This window comes from Mytilus trossulus, chromosome 6 (genome assembly GCF_036588685.1).
Source record: "Mytilus trossulus isolate FHL-02 chromosome 6, PNRI_Mtr1.1.1.hap1, whole genome shotgun sequence".
NCBI classification, from domain to species: Eukaryota; Metazoa; Mollusca; class Bivalvia; order Mytilida; family Mytilidae; genus Mytilus; species Mytilus trossulus.
The window spans coordinates 56,110,909-56,125,523 of NC_086378.1; the positions used below are offsets into that span (position 1 = coordinate 56,110,909).

Below are 14,615 nucleotides of genomic sequence, written 5' to 3' on the forward strand. Positions count from 1 at the left end.
TAATTACGTATATACACAAGTCATATATACCTCAAAGATGCGAATTATCCATAAGGATAGTTAGTGTATCAAGTCATGCTTTGTGATATGGTATTCATTGTGATAAAAAAACATTTTAATAGGTCAGTCTTTATTTTCGCTTAATTAAAAGTATCAATCATGGTATAAGTTTTTACAATGCACTCTAAAATCATTCACCTAGAAATCATTATGCATGTAGTAAACGTCATGTTTATAAAGTACATCCTTTTATTTATCCCTGTTTTATCCTACATGTATAAAGTATTTTCTTCGGAAGTTCCGTTAAAAATTTGACATTGCAATCGGCATATACACAGGTTGTACAATGTACAGGATCTATACTGGTTGCGTACGACTATACTAAACATTTAAATTTTACTTCACAAGGAAAAATACAGTTTTATGTTTTTTGACTGCATATTGGACAAATAAAATTGATAAGCGTATAAAGGAAAATCTGTTTATATCTATACAATCCTTAAGCTTATTTAACAACATATTGCGTGAAGACGAATCCCTAATTTTATTACCCCATTTTGTTATGCCATATTGTAGGTTTAGGACTAACTTACAATCAAGCTTTATGCATTTTGAATATCAACAATGCATGGGATTCATCGGCATTACTTTTAACATGGCTTTGTCAGTTGTCTTCTAATGATGAATTTGAATATCTCTTATGTATTTCCCGCCCTTTCTTTGCTACTTAAAACTGAATGTTCACAACTGCGAATCTTAAATCATATCTGTTGTCTTATCAAGCTACCTGTATTGTAAATCTCTAGATGACAATCAATATGTGGCAGAACTTATCATATATGTAGTATACATTATCTATAAAGTATTATTTTCATTTCTTTTTAGTGAAACTGAATATATGTGTAAAACCTAACTTTGTTTTTTTTAATTAAGAGGGCACACATTATATATATAAATGATCATAAAGTTTAAAGATAATGGCAGCTTTTATCGCTATCAAAGAGACGCTCTTGACAGAAGTCTGCCTTTTAAAAGAAGGAGGAACAAATTAGCAAGAATAACAGTTATTTCCCATTGAAATGGTGATTGATTTTTTTAGAAAATGCGTCCTCCCAACGTGAAACTATATTTTGTCAATCAAAACGCAAACGTCTTGAAGCCCATTGCAAAGACATAATTGTTTGCTATTTCGTAAATGCTAAGATAAATGTTTATTTTACACAGTTATTAACTCTATTTAGCATTTGCTTGACAAAAATAAAACGCCTTATATTGCAAATTTGATTTATTTTTGTGAAGTTTTTTTAATGTCATCCTTAAAAAAAAAAATATCACATAGTAAGCAAACCTACATTACGTCATGTTTTTTTATTATTTATTTGGTAATTTGTTTAATAAAACATTTAATTCGTACATAATCTTGACTATTCTACCCCATGTTTTACGTTATTACCTATAATCTCAGTTTGTTTTGTTACATGATTGTAAATATGTTATAATTATATGCGACTGTCATACAAGTGAGAGGTATAGCTAGTTACTAGACCAGTGTTCATCCACCATATTCTGCATAAGGAAAAGTCTATAAAATAAGTAATATGGCAGTTGTTTTTCAATTCGTGTTATTTGTTTCAGCTTTTGATTTGACATTTAGTAAAGGACTTTCTATTTTTAGTTTGCTTTGAAGTTCGGTATAAAATTAAAAAAAATATGTAATTTTATGTCAGATACAAATATGTTTATGATGGTTATGGTTTGTCTTCGGATGCCCAACTATACACATAAACATTAAACAAAATGCTGTAACGCACTGTAAAACATTTTGAGTCTGATGGATACATGTAGTATTTTATACAGACTAATTGATATTCAAATCATTTACCCATGAGAAAAATAATTTTAGGGGAATTTCCCAAACCTATTTGCAGTTATATGTCATGTATTCATTTGAACATATCTATGTTCCTAATGATGACATAATGTTATAAGAACTTCGAAGTATGCACACTAAAATTGTAGAACTTCTTAGATGACATTTTAGACAAGTGAAAAGGTGACCTTTAGTTGTAACTTTGTTGGTTTTTTTTTTCTTTTTGTCTCTTGATAAATTGTTGTCCCATTAGTAATAGTACATGTACTACTTTTTTCATTTTCCCAGTACTTACTTAGTAGATAAATACATGACAAATTGCATGGTCCTATTTCTGTGTTACCCCTTCGTTCACTTGACATTTATGATAATATTGTTTTTATGTTTTACCTTCTGTAATTCAAACTAATAGATAGGTGTTAATGATAATATGCATCTGAGAAAAAAACAGGACTACCTGTAAAGCTATTTACATTGAGAAGAGTCTATCATGTTCAAGAATATGATATTGATCTCGTTATATTGTACTCTAAGTGTAATGTTTTGTTGTGTGCATGTAGTAAATTTTGCTTTCTTATTTTCGTTATTTTTAGATTTATTTTCTTTTTGATTTTATCCGTTCAATAATGATCCAAACTTCTAAAAGTTGATAGTCGATGAATTTGGCTATGGTGTACTTATTGCTTCTAATGTATAATTGTATAATGTATCATACATCCTGCTGGTCAACATTTTTTGTTTCTTTTATCGCGTTCGTTTTTAAAGTAAATCCAGAGAGTACCACGCATGAAAAGTACCGAATTTATAATGTGTTTTTACATATTCTGTGTTTAACTTTGTCATTTGTTGAAGTTTTAACTTGTTTTTCTTTTTTAATATGAAATAATTTTTATTTTTATTTTAACTAATGAAGTGGAAAGTTGAGAGTTTTCCTGTTTACCCTATTAAATGCCCTCATAGTATTTTTTCATTAACTATTTTCGGTTTTGCCAATTAAAAGTCATGTACGTAATTACGCTGAAAAGAAAAAATAATTATTAATATTTATGTTGCAATTGTCAAGTTCCATTAGTTAATAAACAGTATGGGCATTCTACAATAGCGATTGAAGTTGTAAAAAGACACAGTTAAATCTATAATTTTAAAACACTTCATGAAGTGTTTTTTTCTTAATTCACCAGAATTAATGCACCTTCCGTCTATAGTTGAGAAAAGCATATATATGTGCTGCCAATGTAAATTGAGATATGTTCATATATTGTTTGCTTTAAAACATCAACGTTGTTCGGAAAATAAATAATAATGAAAGAGCAATTATATCTAAGTCAAAGCAGTATTTGAATCAATTGCAATGTTGAATTGTTATAAAGTGTTAGGAATAAATTCATCACGTTTAGACTAAAGTCCATTGTCGTTAACGGAAATCCTGCTGGTGTCTACGTTTCAATTTACGTGTAGCAGTAACATAGGTATCTTTTTCCCGTCTTTTCCTTTCTATACAAGTTAAATCATAAAGACAAAATACAAAAACTAAAATAACAAATCGTCACGTGTACGTTTTGGTCTAAGTACAAAACTGTACGACTTGATCATAACTTGTATTTTATGTTTAAAAAATAAACAATATAAACAGTAAATTGTGTATTTCTTATATGAATGAAACAATATGCTAATTGTAATCACAGGTTGCTGTTGTAAATTACGCTGTCAATCACGGTTTAACGTAAGACGGAGTATATCGCGATAACAGGTGTACTGTTTTTATAGAAGGAAGTGGTTGTAAAACACTAATTAATTGTCGCTCATACAAAGTAGGGGATATGTATTTTAAACAAATATCCACGATGGAAATCATATATCAATATTAATAATAATTGTATACATAGATATACACACATAAAACCAATGCAGGAGGCAACTCAGTCATAATAAACTTAAGTATATAAATACTGGCAAGGTATATGAAATCAATTTAACTGTAAGCAGTTGTTGTTAAACAACGTATTATTTTTTTACCTGGTTCATTCATAAAGTCTGTGGGAATATCGCATTGATCGTTGATCCAATAGCTGAACAGAAGGCGGGGCTTAGACTGCTAATAAATTGAGCCCTCCAAACTTGAATATTACATTGAAACACATGGTGTAGGCGATATAATGTGTATAACTACAATTCATGATACTGATGCAACAGTTGTGTTATGATATTTATTGTAGATTAGTATTTCATCTTTTATTTAAAAGGACGATATTACACACGAGATAAATATATTGCTCAATAGAAGACTTAAAAGACGAGATATTAGATTTTAAATTTTTGGAAAATTTAAATCGAAGTTAAAATTAACAATGCAGACAACTGTCTTATATAAAGTGTTGAAAGTGACTTTAGTTATAGTTGTATTGAGTTGCTGTTCTCGGAAGTCATCCGCTGTACCCAGTGGCATGCGATGTTACAATCCACATAGTTGTCTAAATGGAGGAACTCTTATTATGCCGAGATCTATATTCGGGTACTGTCGGTGTCTATGTACAAGAGACTGGGGAGGACCTATGTGTGAACTAAAAAGATACCCTAGAATACGATTTAAGAAACTTATTAGAATTAAACATGCTTTGAAAAATATACTCAGTAAGCGAATGGTGATAAGCTGATAAAGAGTAAAACTATGGTAAGTTAAAGTTTATTTATTTATATTGTATGTTGTATGTACATGTTTATTGAATATCACGAATGTACCAAGTTCTTTAATATATGTACAAAAAGATGTGTTCATGCATTTTTCTATACAAAACATTATTGTGTCGTCTCATTTAATAATTTAAGTATGTGAAAGTATTAGACGGAATAAATAATCATATGTTTCTACAAGAATATAACTCTTCTAAAGAAGAAGAAGCAATCCTGATAAAGTAATTTCGTTGAATGTGTTTTATGTGAAGAAAACATATGTCTTCATATTATATCTTAATATTGTATATATGAAAACATGTGTGATATCTTAGAATATTACACAGAACATGACACGTGTTTCTATATTTATTACAAATAATAATAGTTTTCAATATTGCGGTCGGGCACATTATACCAACATTTAAAACGTTTGTATCTTCTTGAGGTATCTTCTGGATAAAATTACAACTTTAACGATTTTTATCATTTAAATTCAAATTCTAAAGGTTTAATTTTTTTCTGCAAGACATTGCTGTTATCTGCTATTATCTTGTTTCCATCTTTACAACCTTGTGCAGTTTTGTTAAATGTGATTAAATTTTCAGACATATTAAACTATATTGAATATTTTGCAGTATATTAAAATCCTGTATCTTTACCAAATATCAATGTCATACCAACGCTTAATTTAACAAATATAAAGACTGTTGCAAGCAATATATTATAGTAGGCAGATCTATTTTCTGATAAATTGGAAGATATTTAAACTTTTAAGACTTAGTTAAGAATATAGGAAGTAAAACAATGCAATCCTGTTCGTGGCTATAAGTTTATTCGATAAAACATAAACTCTGTACATGTATGCATTTATTATACCATAAGTAAAAGTAAATCTAACCTGCTATAACAACTTCAAAGTAAAAAATTAATTAAGAAACGGTGTAAATAACTAAATGGTACATTTGCACCTCAGAGCATAATGACAAAACTAGTGTCAAGTAAAACTGTTATTGCCCTTCTGAAGAAACTCGCTCAAATACCAATAAAGTAGGTGTTAGCTATACGATCCTTTAAGGTAGGACACAACGAAAAAAACAAGACTAATAGAGGGCTAAATTAATTCGTCAACAGTATCCATGAATTAGGTTTTAAAAACGTTTTAAAGTTTATAAAAGATTTGGATGCATTCAACAGAAACATTTAAAGATTTGCCATTAAAATCGTGTTTTCAAAATAACGACTGACGTGGTTTCTAATTTGAAACAGTCACATTAAACTACGGTCGGGTTAAACTAGTGTTTTATATCTTAACCCTTCCTTTTTAAAATCTAAACTATGTTTACATGTACTAAGTAATATGGATTGTTATCATTATGTGTTGAGGTAAATTAATATCAAACCCGTATCCTTATATGCTCGATCAAATAAAAACGTTTATAGTATTTCTACAGTTTTAAGAATGTGCTGTAAATCATACATACGTTGTGCTACTCCTAATTTAAAGTCTGTACCATTGCATTAAAGTTGATCGCTTGAAATCTTATAGGTCTTTTAGATTATACAATTAAGAACAGATTACGTTAAGATATTGCATAACAGAAGAGAAAATGTGACAATCAGATGTATAAATATATTAAAAGAACAAAAGAATCTTTCAACGACACGTAAAGGTTCGAGACACTATCTAAATTCTAAATTTGGCATTCGTTCTATTGTTTCATTCCGGTAAAACTAAGATTTTAATTTCAGATATATAGTATAATTGTCAACCTACTTAAAACGTCTACGAATTTAGTTGCAAATTAACAGGTGCAAAATTAGAACTTTTAGTCACTTCATGTATTTTAAAGTCAAATCGTACGTACTCGACCATTTTAACTTTACTGTAAAACGAAAGGCCTTGAAGGTATTTTTTATTAACAACGCGTGATAAAAATACAAATTAGGATCAAAGTGATTACTAATTGAAGATGTGAATGATGATTATATGTCATTGTTACTCATATGAGCTATAAATAGCATACAAGAACACCAGGCGAGACTAATAATATCAAGTAGGTACTTCTACAGTAGCTAATTAAATAGAGGCTCTTTAGGGGATGAAGTAAAATGAATAAATTGTTTTTGTCATGTATACATGCAATGTATTTCAAGTCTATTAAAACAACCAAACTAGCAAATTTATTAATATCTGACGGTCTTACGGCGATATACATTTTGTACCTCAAACAAATATAAAGAGATCTTAATGATATTGATAAAAGATGAAAAATTAAATGAAATCGTTTTGAAAGATATTTCGGAACAAAAAATGGCCTTCACCTATAATATATATGTATATATAAGTTCAAACCCATAAATAGATAGCGATTTATTTTGACAAGTTCCTATTGTGTATGATTACATATTTACATATTCGTCTCCATTTCCATAACTTTCCCTTAATTCGTTTCCTGTGTATGTCTTACCTTTTTGTGATTTTCATACTTTAATCTGTGTCCCGAAATATGAAGAACCCCTTACTTTCCTTCTTAGATGTTAAACTGACTTGTCAAATAATCCTTCTTTGAGGTAAAAATAGCATATCGATTTGAAGAAAACCTCGACTTACTTTTATTTATTGAAATAAAGAAAAAGAACAAAACTGTATGACTGGGTATGACTCTCTCTTAAGATGTGAGAAAAAGGAAAGAGATTTTCATTGTTTCTTAACTATGATATTTGAATGACAAGTGCTTCTAGAATGCGTATTTTAGGACACTATATACATGTATAAAGGCTTTCAGTTAGCTTTTAAAAATCTTCCAAAAAGAATCAGAAAAGTAACCTTTTTAAACCTATTGACTTTTCTGGTATACATTATTTCATCTTTTAAAATGCGCATTTATATTTCAAAATCATTGGTTTTGTTCTCCTTCATTATAATTCTAACAGTAATAAATCAAATTATAACGAATTAGTAAGGTTGTTATGTCTTAGGATGTATGTTAAGGGTCATACTTACTCAAATTAAGCTTAATGTATATTTGATTCAGAGATAATTTATGAACAGTTCTTGGTTCAAAACAATAGTTCATCAGTTTATAAAAAGAAAATGAAATAAACTAAAACAAAGCCATTTGTATAATATTCAAATTCAAAATGTGATATTTTATCCAGACGAAAATGAAATCCATCACTATTTTATAACATTTCTTAATGTTATTTATTTGACAAGACCAAGCTGTGACGGTGTAAAACAGATTGCAACATTTACGTTAGTTGCAGTTTTTACAAATTACATAAACACCAATAGCATGACTTGTTTTGTGTCAGATCTTACTTTATATTTTTGATTTTTATGATTTAGAGAATTTAGTGCTGATGATAAATTTAAGATTGATTCTATTTAATAAGTCGCCATTTTACTTACTCGGGACGATTGTAAACTTGAATGTATAGGCACATGTCTATTGTTGAAGGTTGTACTTTTACCTCTACCTGTCTTTTGGTTTGTTTTTGTCGTAGGGTATCTGTTGCCTTGAAAACAACTTCACATCTACATTAAAGAAAGTCCTGTTCATACGTTTGATATTTTAGAGTAACTATAAAAAAAAGATAGGAAGTTTCGTTCAAAGTACCTGTTCATGTTTTCATTTCAACTTGTTTTGCGATTATTTTCAATATTTCGTTTCTTTTGTCATGTCTTGGCAGCTACTGTCATAAACTGATGCAATCGTGAGCATAGGATGCATAAATAACGATCTTCTTAAGTGACGTACACCAATAAAACAGCTGTGTATGCATGCAGTGTGACATTAAAACTACTTGGATAAGACAATCTTCACTTAATAATAAAAAAAAATGTTTTAATATAAAATACACATAAAATTTTAAAGTTAAAATCTTTAAACTACTACAGATAACTGTTACCGTATAAAAAAAAATTAGATTAAAACAAACAAAAAAAGCACAAGACGTGCTTTCTCGACTTTTGAAAGCCAATTTTCAAATATTAAACGTTTTCAAGACCTCGATTTTTACTTGCCGGACACAATAAAATACGATATCTTACACGGATCCGTATTTTACTTAGTCAAAGTACAGTAATGGAATTCTGTTTAGAAATGATAATAAGTTCATGTCAAAGTAATAATGTTTCTTGTCTTGTCTTTCTCAATAAACAACACAATGTTGAAAGCCTGTTTGATTACAAGCTTATTAAAAAAATGTTTGTTTCAAAGTTAATAAATTGAAGTAAACCTTTTAGAGTATATGATATTAAGTGAATTTCACCTTTTAGAGATATTTGATATTAGTAATATTGATTTTAAGATGAAAGTGATATGTTCGATCGATTCGTTTTACTACAGTGCATTTTTGATGATGCAATATAATGTGCAACATATGGGTTGAAATTGACATTTGAAATCAAATTACAAACGAAATGAGTAGTGAAATACATGGTCATAGATAAAAATGCACTGAAAGCCCCTGTTGTTAGATTTAAAATTCTAATGTGTACATATTTAATTATTAAATAGTGAGTGATCGGAATGTAAACAACCCTGCTTTAAAGTTTGTATGTGAGTTTTATTTCTTCAATAAAGTCCTGCACACTTGGGAAATATTATAATTGTTAACAAAAAAGTGTTTTTTGACTACTCAATTAACAAATATTGCTTTGTACATCATAAAATAGGGTTCAATGCAAAAGTGAAACTATTATTTTTTTAATCACATACCGTGGGGTTACTTTATTGATGTGAAAGCAGAACGAAAAAGGTCAAGGGATAACTATTTGATTATAATTTCAGCCCAGGAATTCGAGTTTAATGTATTGGAAATAATGAGAAAGTAAAAACATACGATCAAGGTTGATTTTAATACACCGTTTTTAAGTACAAGGCAAATAAATCGGATAGGGTTTTGTTAGAATAGGAAAGTTATGGCCATAAAATCGAAGTTTTACTCACTAAGGACATATCGCTAACAAATTCGTAATCTTCTATCGGACAATAAAATCATAATTTTATTTTAGATCAACTCGATTTCACAACTATATCTTATGTTGTATTGATTTTCGTAAAAAAAGAACTATCATCTCTTTTTAGGAGCTATAAAAAGATTTATAAATGTTGGTAAATTCTTATGTAGTTGGGTTGATGTCTCGTTGAAGTATGAATATTGCGTGTTGTTTTGTTACATAGATTAATGCAGCTATCATTGTCCATGGTCATTTGCCATGATGAACTTTGATCTTTATTTAATTAGTCAAAATATTTTAAAATCTTTTCTTGTTTTACAGATTTGGTTAAACTGCTGATACAGGCCCGTGTGCAGAGACGGTAATACCAATTCAGCCAACACTTTAAGTGGTTTGAAAGTCTCGCGAGACATGATCAGGGACGAATAGAAAATTGCAGCGATGCAATAACACTCCAAAGTGCTAGTGAACGAATCCCGACAGGTTTTACCATTTACCGTCATATATTAAAATTTACATCTTTTATAAAAAGAGATGAAAAATTCTATTAAACAACACTCTCAGTGGATTACGCTACATGGAAATTGGTATGACTAACATTATCATTCTATTGACTGCGAGGGCATTTTACAATAGAGAGATATTCAATTCTGATTTTATTACCTACAACACTCGGACGGTTTATGGCTTTAATATAAAGGACAAATTGGTCTCCATGCACGACGGTCATTATCTCTCCATTCCAAAGATGAAACTAATTCTGTCGTGCTGTCTAAGTTATTATATTGTTTTGACAATTGTTCTATTGATATTTTGATTATAGTATTTATTTTTGTTAACTGGTTGTGTTTTAAAGCTGTAAATATTGTATTTAATATTTATTATACGCAATATTTGATATTGCCAAAGTTTAATTTATTAAATATACTTTTTTATGTTATTTTTATAAATCTGTTTTATAGTTTTTGTTCTTTCCACCCTTACATCAGGGCTGGGTATGTGTCACAGTTTCTGCACACATGATCTGTATCAAACAAAATAAAATAAGCAGCATTGTTATATATACATTTTCACTTGAGTCACTTTACTTCATTAAATTAAAAGAAAAACAAATACAAAAGAGAATGTAGAAGAACAAATGATCATACTGCCGGTTTATAAAAAGTAAAATAACAGACCTACCGCACTCCACGACAAATTCAATACGAAGTTTCTTAACAAATAGCAAAAATAAATATCAGACACACCAAACGAATGAAAAACAGCTGTCAAATTATTGTCTTGATACAACCACTAATGTTCCTTAAGAAGAAAATGGTGAGCATAAACAAATTTACAAAAATGAAGCTACAGTTCGTGCTCCAAGTCATTTACCGTCATGCAACTGAACAATTATAATGGTGCTTATGGTGAAGAAAAATATTTTTACACAGAATAACAAAATTACCCCAAAAAAAATATTACGCTTATATAACAACAACCGTAACCAAAAATAAGCATTACTACATGTACATTGTAGTAAACTGCTTTACATGGTAGAAACACATACCAGTACACACAATGGCTCCAAATAATTCTACTGACATCACTTCCATAAAAAAATCTACACTTACAAAATAAAACTTTATAGAGCGAAGGAAAAACATATTCTACCGAGTTTTGGAAAGGTTAATATTGGTCAGGAAGCATTCGATATATTTCCGTCAACAATAATGAAGTTCTCTAAGTAGAAACTAAATTAGTACCTTTTCCATCCCATATGTTACATACTGCAACATGTATCATCCTTATAAAAAAAATCAATTAAAATTTTAATATGTATTGAGTAGAAGCTTTTGAAATGGAATTATGTTTCCATTTGGGAAAGAAGGGGCTGGAAAATTGTTCATGTACATCAATAGTCACATGAAAAAGTCGATAGTTGATAATTTGCTTCGGTGACGCAATTCCCCGTGAATTCGTTTTATGGTGCTTGTGTGACCTTGTATTCATTTGTTGACCTATGTTCCTATAATTAAGGGCTATCCAACAGTATCATCAAAAATACTAAGCATTTTACCATACAATGAAAAATCATAAATAACTTGAGTCATCTGATCTTATTTGAATTATTATTTACTGACAAATGGAACTACTATTATGTTTGATTCAGCATTAGCAATTAAGTCTTCATTGTGAAGAACGATGAAAATATTATGTAATTTTCACTATAAAATCTCATAAAAATCATATTCAGTAATGAAAAGATTTTTCTCCCATTGAATAATTTCATTTCAAAACGATTTATGCTATCATAAATTTCCTCCTACAACTTATTTTTATGGCGTTTAGTTTCATCGTTTAACTATTTCTGTATTGTAAGTACTAATTAACTTTCTGTAGTACGACTTTGTGTTAAAAGACACAAAAAAACAACATCGTACAACATGTACAATGAACGCAGTCTGACGGATCATATAAAGTCCGTACATTGTTGGGTTATTTATGTCTGATGTCGGACAAGAGAAGGGGTTAACATAGTGGAAACGTTATTAATGACATGTCAGAGGCACTTTAGTTCTTGGTATTTGGTTTGAGTTTGTGTTTTCAGTTCTTTAACTCTCTGTATAGTGTTCGGTTAACTTGTTTGTTTTTTCTCCACTTTTTTATGGGTATGCTACATTGTATAGACTAATCCTTTTTCGACATAGCGTTTTTCGAACCCCTCTAAAAACATAAGGGGATGAACTCGGGTGCCCTGAAAGGGTCGACAGTTCTTAATCCACTTATGATACCCGACGGCCGGCTACTTCTATCCAAATACGTTCATGACTCATAACAGGTGGTTGCGTATCATATAATAGAAGATTCGGGAATGTCTGCTAACCGTAAGACACGTTTTAAGCCAAATGCTTTATACATTTCAATATACAATTAAACATTTTGTAATTCCAGTTGCTCAATTATTAAATTCTTAAAAGTCCAGATTCAGAGTTCAAAATAGATGCAACATGGTTTTTAGTGAATCAGAACGAAAAGAAAAGTAAAAATAACAGGGCGTAACTTATCATCTGGATAGATGAAGAAATCTATAAATCTTTGTACTTCGTCATATGTATTGTTATATACATTAGATAATGAACTATATAACAAGTAGTAAGATAGTCACTGTCGGTATAACCCTGTTTTTTGCCAATTTACAGTCGTACAGTTGTCATAGCTAATTTTATTCTCCTCGAATGATATACATGGATTAAGATAAGCTCGTGTTTTATTAGGATAAGCTGCCAGATTAGAGATGAGGTTCGTTAAGGTTTGCGCAGACACTATAATAACTAATGAGAAGCTGATAAAACGCAGTTTTCACTTTAAGATTTGAGCTTCCATAATTACTTTTTGTTCTTTTTCACCAGTCAACACGTTTCATAGCTCTAGCTGAATTAGAATAATGCCCCTAAAATTAAAATAATATGTTTTCAAAAAAAATCTATGCATGACATAATTTTAAAATGTACATGTAACACCAGAATTTAATGTGCCAATAAATAAATCAAAAGAAACTAGACGAAACATCTGCAGAAGATTGCATAATATTACGTTCAAATTTATCTTCAAAAAGTAATAAGATTTGTTTTTAAATGTATGATTTCGAAGGGAAATGGTGTCTCAGATCTGTTGAGTTGTTTTGTGTCTTTAACCTGTTGAGTTGTTAAGTGACTTAGACCTATTGAGTTGTTAAGTTTCTTAGACCTATTGAGGTGTTTTGTGTCTTAGACCTGTTGGGTTGTTAAGTGACTTAGACCTATTGAGTTGTTAAGTTTCTTAGACCTATTGAGGTGTTTTGTGTCTTAGACCTGTTGGGTTGTTAAGTGACTTAGACCTATTGAGTTGTTAAGTGACTTAGAGCTATTGAGTCGTTCTGTGTCTTAGACCTGTCGAGGTGTTTTGTGTCTTAAACTTGTTGAGTTGTTAAGTGTCTTGGACCTATTGAGTTGTTAAGTGTCTTAGACCTTTTGAGTTGTTAAGTGTCTTAGACCTGTTGGGTTGTTAAGTGACTTAAACCTATTGATTTCTTAAGTGACTTAGACCTGTTGATTCGTTTTGTGTCTTAGACCTGTCGAGGTGTTTTGTGTCTTAAACCTGTTGAGTTGTTAAGTGACTTAGACCTATTGAGTCGTTTTGTGTCTTAGACCTGTCGAGGTGTTTTGTGTCTTAAACCTGTTGAGTTGTTAAGTGACTTAGACCTATTGAGTCGTTTTGTGTCTTAGACCTGTCGAGGTGTTTTGTGTCTTAAACCTGTTGAGTTGTTAAGTGACTTAGACCTATTGAGTCGTTTTGTGTCTTAGACCTGTCGAGTCGTTTTGTGTCTTATACCTGTCGATGTGTTTTGTGTCTTAAACTTGTGAGTTGTGTTGTGGCTTAGGCCTTTTGAGTTGTTAAGGGACTTAGACCTATTGATTTCTTAAGTGATTTATACATAAGGAGTCGTTCTGTGTCTTAGACCTGTCGAGGTGTTTTGTGTCTTAGACCTGTTGGGTTGTTAAGTGACTTAGACCTATTGATTTCTTAAGTGACTTAGACCTGTTGAGTCGTTTTGTGTCTTAGACCTGTCGAGGTGTTTTGTGTCTTAAACCTGTTGAGTTGTTAAGTGACTTAGACCTATTGAGTCGTTTTGTGTCTTAGACCTGTCGAGTCGTTTTGTGTCTTATACCTGTCGATGTGTTTTGTGTCTTAGACCTGTCGAGGTGTTTTGTGTCTTAAACCTGTCGATGTGTTTTGTGTCTTATACCTGTCGATGTGTTTTGTGTCTTAGACCTGTCGAGGTGTTTTGTGTCTTAAACTTGTTGAGTTGTTAAGTGTCTTGGACCTATTGAGTTGTTAAGTGTCTTAGACCTTTTGAGTTGTTAAGTGTCTTAGACCTGTTGGGTTGTTAAATGACTTAAACCTATTGATTTCTTAAGTGACTTAGACCTATTGAGTCGTTTTGTGTCTTAGACCTGTCGAATCGTTTTGTGTCTTATACCTGTCGATGTGTTTTGTGTCTTAGACCTGTCGAGGTGTTTTGTGTCTTAGACCTGTCGAGGTGTTTTGTGTCTTAAACTTGTTGAGTTGTTAAGTGTCTTGGAC

General features: G+C 30.5%; 1 long non-coding RNA gene across 1 annotated transcript; it reads left to right on the plus strand.

The window, feature by feature from the left end:
* The first annotated feature begins 3,861 nt into the window (after nt 1-3,861).
* On the plus strand, nt 3,862-10,459 carry LOC134721562 (uncharacterized). Its single transcript, XR_010107880.1, has 2 exons — nt 3,862-4,541; nt 9,831-10,459. It is a non-coding gene; the product is annotated as an uncharacterized LOC134721562 (long non-coding RNA).
* The last annotated feature ends 4,156 nt before the right edge of the window (nt 10,460-14,615 follow it).